This window comes from Gallus gallus, chromosome 12 (assembly GCF_016699485.2).
Source record: "Gallus gallus isolate bGalGal1 chromosome 12, bGalGal1.mat.broiler.GRCg7b, whole genome shotgun sequence".
Taxonomy (NCBI): Eukaryota; Metazoa; Chordata; class Aves; order Galliformes; family Phasianidae; genus Gallus; species Gallus gallus.
Genome location: NC_052543.1, coordinates 17577499 through 17591815, shown reverse-complemented (window position 1 = coordinate 17591815; position 14317 = coordinate 17577499). Strand labels below are relative to the sequence as shown.

The window sequence follows — 14317 nt, the reverse complement described above, 5'->3', positions numbered from 1 at the left end:
GCTGTATTGTGAGTCCATATCAATGTGTTAAATCTTGAATCGCTGACTGTCTTATCGAGCTGGTAATGGCAGCATTTTATTGTGAGTGCTTTGAGATTCTTGCTTTGTCATAATACTTTCCATCCTAATTTAGCTTTGATTCTGGCAGTCATCGTATTCTGAGATATACACTGCAACCCAACTGGAGCTGAGCCTCAGAGCAGCACAGAACCTCAGCTTATATTGCTTTTAAGCAGATGCAAAATGTGCATTATCTTAATATTTCCACATAAAAAGTCTTATATATCTCTAGGTTTCAGCCAGTGTTAAACAAGCAGCCTGAATGACAAATGTAGATGTCTATTCGCTTTCAATGAATTTATATCTGCTTCACTTAGAGCGTGACTTCTGTTTACATCTTCAAGTATAAAAATGAAGCTTTGACCCCCAACTCCCCTGAATGAGGGTTCATCTCTACCACCTGCATCAGTCAGGGAGATGAGCATAGATTTGACATTCTTTGGGCTGGGGAATGTTTTGAAGACAGTGACTTAAGGGTGACAATTATGTGACCAGTAACTACAACTAAATTTGGCTTTAAAAGCCAATTCAAGATCAATGGGAAGATGGTGGATGATTTGTAGGTATAACTGGAATGTCTAGAGAAAGCTTGTAACACTCTTTAAAGGTATTTTCATATACATGCAAGATAAATACTGTAAGTGTAGCACATGAGAACTGCAATACATCTGCCTAAAAAGTCACAGTGATATTTTGCTCAGGCAGTGAGATAGGCTTACCTCATTAACCTGCCATAATCCCCTCGTGTCATTAATCACAATGTCTATCATTTTGTCAGGCCTCAGATTTTCCCAACAAGATAACTGTCCATCATGTCCATGATCTATAGGCAACTTACCCTTTTGAATGACAAAGATTGTTTTATCTCTGGTTTCTCACAAGACTTCAATTCCAGAAAGAGACTTGGGGCAGCATCCTCAGCGAGCCCAGTCCTCAGCACACTTCTTTGATATTTTGCCAGCTGTCACTCACCTGTGGTGCTGATGGGCAAGCTTGTCCTTGGCATGCCCTTCCCACACTTCATTCTAGGGCTGGGAAGGATGTGATGCTTGCGATAGTGGCCATGGTTGCAGCAATCTGCATGTGGAGCTACATCGTGGCTGGCGAAGCAAGCTGAGCACTGATGGCTACAGTGCAGCCTCTCTGATGGAGAGGGCTCCCTCTGGAAGCAAGTGAAGCAATAGCAAAAGCATGATCAGAAAAATGTATGGGCAGTAATGAGGAGTTTGGGATTGCTTTCCAGGACAGACCTCTGAGTCAGAGCTCCAGTTAGCAAAAATTAATATAGATCAACCTGCAAAATTACAGCTATTCTTTATGTAAGCTGAGGATTTGGTATGTAGTGAAAAGTGGGGGCTTGGGAGGAGCTGAAAAATATCTCCCCTTCTTGTGCTGTTAGTGGAAAAAAGTCATCTAGAACTGAGCATGAAAACATACTTGGCTTTTAATCATACTTGGCTCTTACTTCTGGTTTCTGATCAGTGCATTTCTGTGGTGGTGTTGGGTCTTTATTAATTATACCTTCCTCCTCTCCATTCTCTTGTGCTCAGTCTCTTTACCTGAGCTACTTCTATAGGAAATTTGTAATAGTCACTGTATCCCCAGACAGTTCATGAAGTGCAAGGCTGAATGTGCGTTCTCACATATTAATCATTTAATTTTAGTTATGAAATAAGCTTTTTCATCTAAACAACAAATTGTGTTCAAAGCACGTTTTGTGACTGAAATACAGCATCATTGTTACTGTTTGGAACATGCTCCCCTTTATCTGTTTAAAAGAACAGAAGTGATGACGAACCTCTGTGTTATTGTGGCAGTAATTAGGAAAAAATACATGAAATGTTATTTGTGTTTACCCCAGTGATCAGTGTGAATGGTTCTAACATCTTGCTTTTCGACCTGCATTCAGTTAGGTGGGAACAAATCAAATCAGAGTTCATTTATCACTTTTCTTTCTTGTTTATCTGTCCGTTCCTATTCTCTCCAATACCCTGCAGAGTGTGTAAGAGGTTGGGATTTTGTATTGATAACTGTTCAGAAGCAGATCTGAGAGAATCTCTGTAGACATGCTTTGTTCTGTCCTTTCTCCTGTAGATATTAATACCTAAAAAGAAGTGTTTTGTACTTGTTCATTCCAGATGTAGCCAAATTGTTCTGAAAGCCATTGTGAAGTTGGGAAGGCATGCATTTTGTACGTTCTTTGTGTCAGAGAGAAGTGCTAGCAAATACTACAAGGATGTGTGGGAGGAGGTGGGCAGTTCACCTGTCCAATGTAAACTTGGCAGCAGGGTCCTGCTGCTTCATAGCTGTGTTCCTAAGCAGTTGCTATGTTCTTAGTTGGGGGGGGGGAAGGTTTTCCCCCCCATATAATCCACTAAGGAGGCATTTAACAAGAAAAATTAAAAGCTGTTCCATTTCATGCATGGCTTGGAGATAGACAGCTGAACTCCTCCGTGCTAAACAGAGCTTTCTAAATTTAATTTTATCTTTTATGGGGTTAAAATAAGTACTTTTTTTTAGGCTGAAATGCCTAAATACAAGGAGAACAGAAATCAGTAATCTGCAAAATGCATATGCTGTGGTTCTTATCTCTGCTATGGAGAATTGGCCAAATAAGCAGGTGGAAAAAATAATTTCCTCAAATACATTCTGGGGAGTGGGGACGGCTCTGAGTCTTCACAAAGAAAGGAGACGAGCAGTGCTCCTGGAGTGGGTCCAGAGTTCCTGGATTGCTTTCTTTACACCCAATGTGAAGGTGCTTTCCGGTGAAGAGCTCTCAGCTCTGCTCAAACCTCTGTAATTAATTGCTTCCACCGTAGCGCACCAGCGTGGAGTTAAAGCACTGGGAAGAAAAGACATTTAGAGGTGCCCTGATTGAGTGGAAAAGGCAGGATGCTCAAACAGGCTGCTGCAAACTCCCTGTGCTCCTAGTGCAGGACAAAGGACGGTCAGACACTCATTTCTGAATGATTAAATGGCAGCACCTAACCACATAATCCTGGAAGGGGTTCTGTTATTTAATGTTACAGGGGTTAACTACGTCCTTCAAAGCATTCAGGTTGATTTTCCCTCGGCCTATATGTAGGCCCATATTTATTTAGCTCCAATTTTTAGGGCATTTCCTGGATACTTGACAAAATACTTCACATTTTGTATTTTAATACGAGCAAAATAGAGCAGATAAAACTTTGGCAGGAATGCCTCATGTTTTTCTCTCTGATGCATTATGCTTCTGGAGATTAACTTAATCTAAATATAGCAGATCTGAAGTAGCTGTTATTTATATATGAATGAGTTTATTACTTTGCATTTCATAAGGTGAGGCCTCAAATCTAGGAGCACTTAAACATGTTTTCTTTCCAGTCTCAAGCAGCAGAAAAGTTGAGTAAGAAATGATGTATTCCTCTGGACCAAGGTCTAGGAATGAGATGCCTGAGGAAGGGTGCAGGTAGAGGGGTGATGGTGGGCATGGATCTGCAAGCCACCATCCAGGCAGAGGTCACCTGGCCACTGCAGTGAATGTGGTGTGCATGGTACTTTGTCCAGTTTCTCTCCACTGAGGGACTGAAATCTGATATAAAATATTAACATCAGCAGCATTTCTAGCAGGGAGCTCAGCTATTCACACCAATCACAATTCTTGTGTTACATCTGCTCCAGGAGCTTTATCCTCCCTGAGAAGTTGAAAGCAAAAATGAGCCTCCTGAAGTAGTGACCAGGTTGGTTCTGCAGTTGGCTATGGCCATACTGACAAATGCCTGTGAGCTGTGGCAAAACTGGAAACCTATGGCATGTCCCTCACTGCCTGCAACTGCCTGCGTACATACTTTGGTTGTGATTCCTCTTGGATGGTCTGTGTTTTTCATGGTAAATAGATGTGGTGTTGTCTGTGATTAAGGAGCTGCACGATGCCTATAGAATATAATTGTGATACTTCTTTTGGCCCTAGGCTGCGCCACACGTAGCTGAAATAGTAATAATGATGCTTTCAGGCTCAGAGAGATTGCTTGCAAAACCTTTTGTGAAGCTTGCATCTGCCATAGGGCAGCTGCGTGATCAACAGCATATAAATGTTAGTCATTAAGAAAAATAATCGTAATAATGATCATCAGTAAAATAAAAATTAGTCTGTTCCTCGCCTGTCTAAATACTATGGGTACCTGCAGACAACTCATCTTCAATAAGCTGGAGATGGTACAATGGCTGGAGCTTTGTCTGGGCAACACAACTGATCAATAGTGTAAGCAGAAGCAATCACTTTCATTGACTTGAGCAGGCAATTTGTGTTCGTCTTGTAGTGCAGCTGCATGGGAACATGGCGAGCAGCAAGCAGATAAAAGTGGCAGCACATCTATTGTTGCTGGTAGTCGGGGCCAATTACTGGAATTAAAATAACCTTTTTTGGACTGCAGCAAGATTAGCTGTTGACCCTTTTGGCCTAATGCAGTTACTATTATACTTATTATCAGTCCCTTTTCCTGCCTTCCCTGGCTATTCTCTGTAAATGAAGGTGCTCATGCTTGTATGTATTTCTGCTGCAGCCAGATTCTGTGGATTAGAAAAGTGCCAAGATCTTTCTATTAACGGAGCTGGAGAATGCTAGTGTGTAAAGCAAGGGGAATTCAATCCAATTTTTAGTAGCTAAAAGAGGAAGGCCACTAAAACTATACTCATTGAATAGCTGCGGTGAATCTAACTAATAGACTCAATCTCTGCATTACATGAGACTTGATTAATCCTCTCACTGCATATAATTTTTCTCCATTAGAAGTATTTTTCTCTCTGTCTAATGATGTGCAGGTAGCCACTGTATGAGACATGTCTAAATGCCTCCAGATCTGGTGTTAATTCATAGATTCTCTAAAAAGGGAATTGATGCTGCTGAGACCCTCCCTAGAGAAGCAGAGCTCCTCCAGCCTTTGTTCAGAGCCCTGCCTCACACCTACTGACTTCAGAATGGCATTCTGGGATGAATAATAATGCTTAATGTCTGAAGTTTTTAATAGATTATCTGTTCATCATTATTGTTTCTAAATTGTAAAAAAGCTATACCTAGCCAAATTGTCAAATGTATGTGTGAGTCTGTATATATTGTATAAATTAGATGTGGCACATGATTCTAGTATGGTCACGATCACAGTGTCAAGCACAGAGCAATGCTAATCTTTGTAAACCTCTGAATTGCCACGGTTATACCTCAGTTGTGTATCTGTTGTACAGTTCCAGTGAGGATGAAATATTCCAAATACTTTTATGTAGAAAAAACAAATGTGTAGTCTTGTGCATGACAGGAAGTCTTGTAGATGAACTGGAGATGATGCCTAGCTTGCCAATTAAAATTCCTGTAACCACTGCGTGTGAGGTCTGTAGGACTGTTTCCCTTGCTGATCTTGTTGCATGGAAACTGAGCTCATCCCAAGAGTCTGTACTGTAGAGAATGAGGAGCAAACCCTGACTATGATGTGCTCTGGAATCTTTGTTGCACCTTTCTCTTCCTTCAGAGAATTGCACGCTGCCTTAAGTTGCATCTCACAGTCTGTAACCTGAGTGTCAAGTGGCACTTGCCAGGTCTTAGGTTTCATAATAACTTTTTTTTTCCTTTGTAGAAAGAAAGATACAGGGAGAATAAACCCTGGTATCAAAAGAGTGCTTGGCTTAGTTCTTACAGCAGTATTTTTTATTTTTTGTCTTTTTCCCTAAGTGGATTTATCTGATACGCAGGGCATTAGTATTATTGCCAGGAGGGGACAGAATTATAGTTAGACCAAACATCTTCTGGATTATCAGTTTTCTCTCGAGAGGGAATGATGCCAACTAATGCTGGAGCATATGTAGTGGAAATGAGAAACCATGAGCCATGCCTTTACACTGACTGTGAAATGAACCACCACTGGGAAATACAAGTTCCAGCAATGCTGGAAGCATGAGTCTGGTCTGAACACTCTTCCCCAAAGGGAGATCCTATTGAAACATCATGACATAATGTTGCAAGAGGAATAAAATTACTATGCAAACCACCAAGCTAAAGGGGAATAACCAACTGCTGTGTCATTAGGCCTGACTGAAATGACTAGTTTGCTCCTGGGGAATTGGAAACAGAATATCAGTGGCAAGAGATAGGAAATGTGTTTGGTTTTTTCCCCTCCAAGAACATGTTTCAGAAGAGATGCTTCACAGCAGGAGGGTAAAAGCCTTTCAGGAGAAGAAAACTTCATAGCAAACAATAGCAACTCTTTAAAAACTTGCATGTAATTCTTGCTTTCTACCTGTTTAGGTAAATAAATGTGGTGGTTTTATTATTATATTATTTTTAGTTGAATGGGAAAGCTGTAATTACTGTCAAAACTGGTACCATTGTGACCTCTGCAAGAGGGGCATGTACTTCTGCAGGATTTATCCTGAGGTATTATTTCTTCAGTGTTTCTCTGATAATAAGAAATTTGGCTCTTGGGGCTGTATTAATGTACATCCTCTCTCTGAGGCAGACATGGGCTGGCATTGCAGACTAAGATGTTATGCTTATGTAGACTGTTTGACAGAACAGTTATTGAAGGTGAATAAAGAAGATGAACTATTCAGAGAAAGTACATGAGATTAAGAACACAAGGTCAAATCTCATGAAATAACTCAAGTCAGCTATAATAAAAATAAAAGGAAAGACATCGAGCATAAAAGTGATTTGAAGGGACAGGATGTTAAGAGGGGACTGGATGTGTGCTAAGCAGAAACCCAGTAAACCCAATTACTCTGGTTATTACTTCCTTCGCTACTGCTACAAAGGTAGTTCAGTTGCTCATTAGTCATTCCTTGCAGAATTATAATCTATCATCGCCTCATCTTTTCCTAACTCTTTTGAGAATATAGAAAGGAAAACAAATCTATAAGCTATCCCCTCCCCATATCCCCAGAAGACCTCTAGAAGAGCTTCCTCATCCTTCAGAAAAGCAATCAATATTAAACATCTTTTACTTTGTCAATGATTGATACTTCCTCATTTCTCATTACTCATAGAAAAAAAAAAGGACATTTGTTTTGTGTGGGGTTTTGTGTGTATTTTAAGAGATGACAGAGGCTGGGTATGAATACATGAGAAATTCATGAAAACTTCATGGCTGTTCCTTATCCAGCTTTCACAGCAGCCTCAAGAAATGGGACTGCCCAAAGAATGAAACCCAGTGGTAGACAAGGATAATGATCTCTTAGATGGGTGCTTCTGTTGCCATGTATCACAGAACTTTGAGGTTACTCTACCTGTAGAATTTGCTTCTTCAAATCCAGGATAGTTTTAAGAGACTATCAGTTAAATAAAGAAACTTTTTATTTTCTTCATAATCTTTTTTTAGTAAATATTTAAGGATTTCTTAATGTAGATCTAAACTGGTATTCTGACTGCTGCAATCAGTGGGATTTCCAGATGATTGTTATGTTGGAATGGACATTAACCCCATAGGTATAAAATAAATAGAAACCCTTAAATTTTGTTAATCTGTTTGAAAATCCTATGTATGTTCTCTATCCATAGATGGATATCTAGATCTATACAGCTCCAGAAGGACTATCTGTGATGCTCAGTGCAGTTCCTCTATAATTGCAGGAGTTTTACAACAGATGTTTAATTCAGAATGTGTCCGGAGTCAGCAGAAAATGCTCCTCAGTGTTGTGATTTCAGAGCCTTTAGAAAATGGTGACGAATGCAATCATAATGCCTCATAGGAATAGGAAGAGACTGCAACAATATCAGGAATTCTCCCTATTGGGATAAAAAATTCCCAGGAAATTCCAGGAGGTCAACTATATCTTTGCTATTTGAAAGAAAGAGAAGACCTCTGTGTTCAATGCTGCTTTTCTGACTTGAGGGGAAATTCGCCTTCCACCTGAAGGTAGCAATAGTAAAGATAATGAATTAGGATAAGCAGCCTGCTTTTATTGATCCACATCAAGGATGCTAGTTTGTTCTTAGCAGCATTTTTCCTTCTGCGCTGTTATTTCTTCTAACTATAGTGAAGTTAAATCAGGAAGGGTAGAATATTGTGGTAGGGACGTTCAATTAGTTCCACAGTGTCTGTGCAAGTTAATGCAATTTGACAAAAGCAGAACTTGAGTGCTCATCTCAGATTTGTGTTCAGTTTTGTTAATTCTGACAGATCCTAGCAGATGTCTGAAAAGACTAATTTAAAATTAAATGACATGGAAAAAGGTTTGCATCCACTTGCAATGGTTGAAAAAAGAAAAAACTATCTTTGTTTGCTCACTGTAGAGTATTTCTGTAATACTTTAGCTTGGTTTCCTTGTGTCTCTACTCAATTCACCATAAAACATGCAGACACAAGGCAGTGTATTTTCATAGCAAAGATTGCTTTTAATTAAGCAAACATTCTAGGTTAAACAAACATTTGAAGAACGTGGTGCTGTTGAATAACAGGGGGAACTGAGTAAAAGGAGTCACGAGATACTGTGCTGGTCCTGTGTGGTCATGGTCATGGGCTCTGGTTATTGGATGCATCTGGCATTTCATGTTTCAAAGGAAAATATCTGATATTGTTCCAAACACTCGCGCTGTGTCTTGAAAATCTTCTATTTTTGTGATGTGTGGCTGTCAAAAGTGGACTCTTAACATGCTAATGACAGCCCATATGCTTTCAAATGTAGTACAAGGAAAATGTTGCAAGTTCCCTGCAAACAGGCCCAAACCTACTGCTGCCAGAAGGTTTGTAGAGGTTTTTCACAGCCTGAGTGTGGCCTCTTTAAAAGATTGCTTGTGTGTTTTTCATCCAACAGTCAAAACTTCTGAACTGGGGAAATTTCCTTCCCTTCGTTGTCTTTGGGGCATTCATCAAGCAGAATCAACCAGGAGCTTGGACTTCATGATCCCCAGAGGTCCCTTCCAGCTCAGTATTTTGTGATTGCTCCGTGATCCAATATATTGGAGGGAACATTAAAGGAATATCTGTGATGCCTAAGGCTACAAACATAATATATGCAATTAAGTCTTAGATAATAACTTCTTAAACTTGTCGTTAATTTAAAATGAGTTTCCAATTGAAATGGAATCTTATCCAATATAGCATTTAATTTATTAAGAAAGTTCTCTTGCATTTCTTTACTGTGGCAGATGTGCATCTGAGCTCTTGTTTCATTTTCATACCACTTGAACCAGCACGGTGCCATTTTCTGGTTTCCTCATGGGCTGCTGAAGGGAATAGGATGCAGTGAGCTTCTGGTCCTCACATTAGCAGCTTCCTGTGCTGATGCAGAAGGGGTGATGGCACAAAGCACTCACTGCTCTCAGCTCTTTGCACCTCTGTTTTGCTACTTATCTCTCCTTTTCTGGATAACTGATGTCAGTGTGCTAACTCTCCACCCATCATGCTCTGCTGGTGACTGGGGTCATCCCCTGTAAAGGATCTGAAAGAAAACAGCATTGTCCTGGGAAGCACAAATCAATACAGAAGTTGTACTATTCAATATCTGTAGCCTTCTCGGAGACTTAGAGAAATGAAGTTCTAATTGCAAATAACTTCCATGATGTGTGAAAGGTCAGAACATGCATTTGTATTTTAAATGGGTTTGTTTCCTTCTGGTTGATTCTGAGCTATCACTCTTGGGGCTGGCCAAGGTACCCATGTTTGGCATGTAGGAGCAAGCAGCAGCGTGGCTTGAATTGGCTCAAATACTGTGAGTTTAATAGGGTGAGCATACTTCCTGTAATAATGGAGCAGCTTAGATCTACTAACACATTTGTTTCTTTATCCAGCAGAGCATAGTGTGCTGTGTGTGGCAACCAATTAGCCTTGGTTAATTTTAGCGCTTAATACAGATGGCATTTTCTTGGAAAGATAAAGTTATGCGTCAACTCTGCAAACTTCTTGTCAGGCTTACAAAGAAATGAGCTTGTGGACCAGGAGCAGCAGGCAAAGGCTGAATTCAGGGAGGATGGGAGTGATGCTGATCAGAAAGGCAGTGTTCTTCTTTCAGATGGATTCTGCCACAGCTGTCCAACAAGTTGTTGTCTTCAGCCTGCATGGCTGCCTCTCCCAAATTACCAGATGTAATTTGCTCCTGTCATGCTGCACTGCCAGGCTGGGTGCATGGGATGCATACACATATCCAAGGAGAAATTTAGCTATTCAATTAGCATTTTCATAATGCTTTGAAGTAATTTTCTGTCACCAGTGGTGAGGGATGTAGCACAATCTGGAAATCCCTCCTTGAGCACACTGTGTCTGAAGCAATAATAAAATGGATGGGGGAACATAAACTGTGAAATGCAGCTGATTGCACATCAGGATGGAACAAGAGCATTGCTACTCCTAGCCCTGGGAGAACCTGCAGTTATGCACTTTGGGGCTCCATCAGCTGGCTCCAGCCAGGCCAGGAATAGGACTTCAAGCATGAATGGCTACATGGAAATATGGGATAAATGTTCCTCCTGCCTGCTTTCCCTCTGTTTCCCCCACCCTCCTGAAGGAATAAAGCACAGAAGTTGAAGTGGGCCCTGAAGTCCCCAATAAATACCAGTTTTTATGCTGTAGGACAACCCCTACCTATACGAGATAGATATATGGCAGCAATAGTCATTATTTTTAATTTGCATTTCAGTAGTCGGGTTATTGCGTGTATAAAACTTCAATTATAATTTTAAAAGGCTGTTTGGATGTGTTCCAGCGTGCACGTTACTGTGTGCGCTGTGAAAGATGAAATATCCATTGCCCCCAAACTATCAAACCTTCAGCAGCAGACAAAGTTTGGTGCAGATGGTATTTTGGTATCAGATGTGACTTAGAGAAAAATGGAGCACAGCCACCAGGAGGAGGAGATTTACGCTTCTCCAAAACAGAGTTGTTTACTAGCAGGGTGATGGAAGGAGATGACTTTCTGATGTTACCCTCAGGATAGACTAAATAGTTTTCCTTTTATTTATTCACCCAAGTCATTTGTTACCAAGTGGCCTATTTTTGATATTATGGATACTCCTGTTCATACTTTATCTCTGTTTGAATTGGATAGCAATTTCAGATGACCGGGTAGCAGTAAGACCTTCCTCTTAGTGAATGTAAGTAGTTGCTCTTTTCCAGCATGTGTTCCAGTACACTTGGTGGACAGCAGAATGCAGAGAGGTTATTTGCAAGGGCAAGTAGGGATGCAGGGAGGTAGAGCTGTCTTCCAGTGATTGTTTAGGCACTGAAGACTGATACTCAATAGAAGAATGGGTTTGTGGTTGAAACCCTTGTACCACAGGGAGTAGTGTCACAAAGTTTAACACTCAATATATCCTTTTAAAACCTGAGATATAGAAAAATAACCTGATATAAATATATAAAATAAAAATAAAAAAATTAACTGCTGCTAATCAGAATCTCATTATCCATATTGCCATGTGTTTGTCATAGATTTCAGAAAATTTATGCTGTAGTTAAATCAAAAGAAAACCACGCTTCAAGCATTCCTATGTTGTTGCAAATACCACCATTAATAAGCTTTTCATGGAATAAATATCAGGCAATTTAACACAATTAAGATTTCTCATCAGATATTTTTGGGCAAGGCAAGAATAAAGCTTCAGCATTAAAGGTCGAGAAATTTGAGATGTTGTGCAAGAAATAACCAAACTTAGACAATTTTGTTGTAAACCAAAGGCTGGTTTACAGCCTTTAAAGCTGTAAGTAGCAGACTTTCTGTTTTTGCCTGTAGCAGAAAGCTACAAATGATGCATGAAGTAGCATGAGAAGGAGGAGAAGGAAGATAGGCTGTCAAGTATTGCTCTGTTTTACCTTTAACAAAGTGCATGGAAATCGCTGTAGACAAAGGGCATAATGTGTCGGTATCTGTGAAGTTATGTATCCACTGAACCCAGTTCCCCTCCTTGCTGACACAGGAGCACCACCTTGTCCTTTAAGCTACTGCTGCACCAAGCTTCATTGCTCTCATCTCTGCCTCCCAGCCCAGGGAGAGCCAAGCTCAGCACACTGGCTGCAGGAGGAGCCTGCTCACACCTGCAGTCTGTCAGTAGTTTTTCAGGATGGAGAACTCCACTAATCACATCATTCTTTAATAATTTCTTTGTCTTGAAGCTCACGCTCCTTTTGCTATTGCTGCTTTGTGATTAGCATCTCTGCAGGGGAAATGCTGCCAGCAGGTGTGTGTTCACCTCATGTCTCTGACAGCTTTGCCATAGCAGCCTTCTTGCTGTAAGAGCTCCCCAGAGGGCTGCATCTCCCTCCCTGCCTTAATTTTGACAGTTTGGGGGCTCTGGGGGCTGTCTTGGCTATTCATAGTTGTGATGGGAAGAAAGAAGTGTGTGCAAGGTTGCAGAAACACACTTGATTTCTGTTCTAGTAACTTGCAGACTGAGTAGAAACAGAAAAACCAGCCTTGCTCGATTGTTCTTCAGTTTTAAACTGTATATTAGGGATTATCTCAGTGAATATCATAATGTAAAATCGTATTTTGGAATATTTTTGTTTGAAAGGGTACTTAAGAACTGTCAAACTACCAAAAGTAAGTGCTAGAAACTACCAACATGTATGAAGTATAAAAAGATAAATAACATTAATGTGGCAGTTTCATTTTTGTCTGTCATTATTAGTAGGTCATACAAAGATCATATCCTGACATGTAACCCAGGTTGCTGATTGCCTATTAGAAATTCATGCAGTTGTTTAGATCCTTATCCTAACTGGAAACAGTCATAGTTTGGTGATTGTTCCCCTGTTATAGAGAACGCTTTATTTTCTTTGGCATTTTAAAGTAGTCAGAAGCCCAAGACAAAGAAAATCCACTAAAGACAAACACAGGTTTCACTTAAAATTCAGTGCTGTGTCTGTACGTACCATGTGCACTCCTACCCCAGTTAATCTCTTCTAACTGCCAGCTCTAATCTTTGGGCTGGCCAAGTGATAGGTTCATCTCAAAGCACACGCTAACTTAACCAGACACGCATCTGCAAGTTTTATACTGAAAGGCTTACATCTCTGTTATTGGCATCATCAGCACAAGTTTCCAGACCAGTACAGATCCATGTAGACCTTCAGACGTATGTTAGAGGTTTTTATTTAAATGTATGTATTCTAAATGAGTTTTTGCTTAGTAATAATGGAACATTTCTCCATCAGAAGGTGTTTGTGTACTCAGCCATCTACAAATAAAGAGTAATATGGCAGCATGACTCATTCATCAAAATTTGCTTCTTTGTGTGTACAAATCTAGGCTTTTTTCAGTCACCTATAAACTACCCCTATATGCTGGAGGGGTACGAAGTGTGGATGCCACTCAGTGCCTGAACCTCTAGCACCAAAATCACAAGCTTGAGAATTCCCCTTTTGATCATTTAGTGCAATTGTAGCAGATGGGAAACTTTTTGTAGTTGTGCTGTTTAAGGCATCCCTGTGAAATGTATTTCTCTATATTGGTTTGTTTTTTTTCCTATAGATAATCAGGAAAATGGGCTATAAAAACCCAAACCGCCATCACTTCTGTTTATAAATGTAACAGCAAGCCTTAAAGTGAATGTAATCAGAGTTTTCACAGGTGTCTTCCCTGAAGGGCAATAATAATGGTAGATTTAGAGCAACTTTCATACCTGGGAGCTTAAAATGTCCTTGCCGAAAATCTCCTCAGCTCTGCCACATGTTTCGCAGCACCTCTGCCAAAAGATAAGCATAAAAGAGAAAGATAAGAACACAGAGTTTCGCTCAGTACATTCAGGAATGTAGAGAATATTAGTTCCTACACATTCATGGCCAAATTGAGTCCCTGCAGCTTATCCCACTCACCACCATAATACCGCATGCTGCTCGTGGTCCTCAGCCCATGCTTGGGCTGTGTTGATAGCAGCAGGGAGCCTGCACCTTTTGAAGGAGGTTTCTTTATGCTGTGTTCTAAATCTTGTCCAAATCATCACCTTCTGCTTAGTTTAATTAAAATCAGTTGAGATTTTTTTTTAGGGCAAGTGAGATAGGAAACAGGTGCCTCTCATCTTCTCTCTTTAAAGGGTGCTCCTTCTCCAAACCACCATAGGAGAAAATAACACCCTGAGTGCTTTGAACATGCATGTGCTAGGGCTGATGCATTTGGCATGTATAATAATTACCTTCTTTCCACTTGCTATAAAGGAGCAAGCCAACAATATCCAGGTTTTTTCTAGGGGGTAGATTATCCACTCTTACTGTAATTTCAGAGGCAATCCAATTGCTAATAAATACCCTCAACACAAAGCACAGCAATTCTGTGCTGGAGTAACTGCTCTCACCTACCCCTG

The 14317-nt window shown here is 40.3% G+C and overlaps 2 long non-coding RNA genes across 10 annotated transcripts in view; one reads left to right on the top strand and one right to left on the bottom strand.

Annotated features, from left to right (window-relative positions):
- Window positions 1–14317, top strand: part of LOC107054409 — a 176912-nt gene that overhangs the window by 112612 nt on the left and 49983 nt on the right. The window lies entirely within an intron of this gene.
- Window positions 8403–13934, bottom strand: LOC112533338. The gene is made up of 3 exons (XR_003077388.3): window positions 13833–13934; window positions 13640–13702; window positions 8403–9465 (listed from the first exon to the last, which is right to left on the bottom strand). It is a non-coding gene; the product is annotated as an uncharacterized LOC112533338 (long non-coding RNA).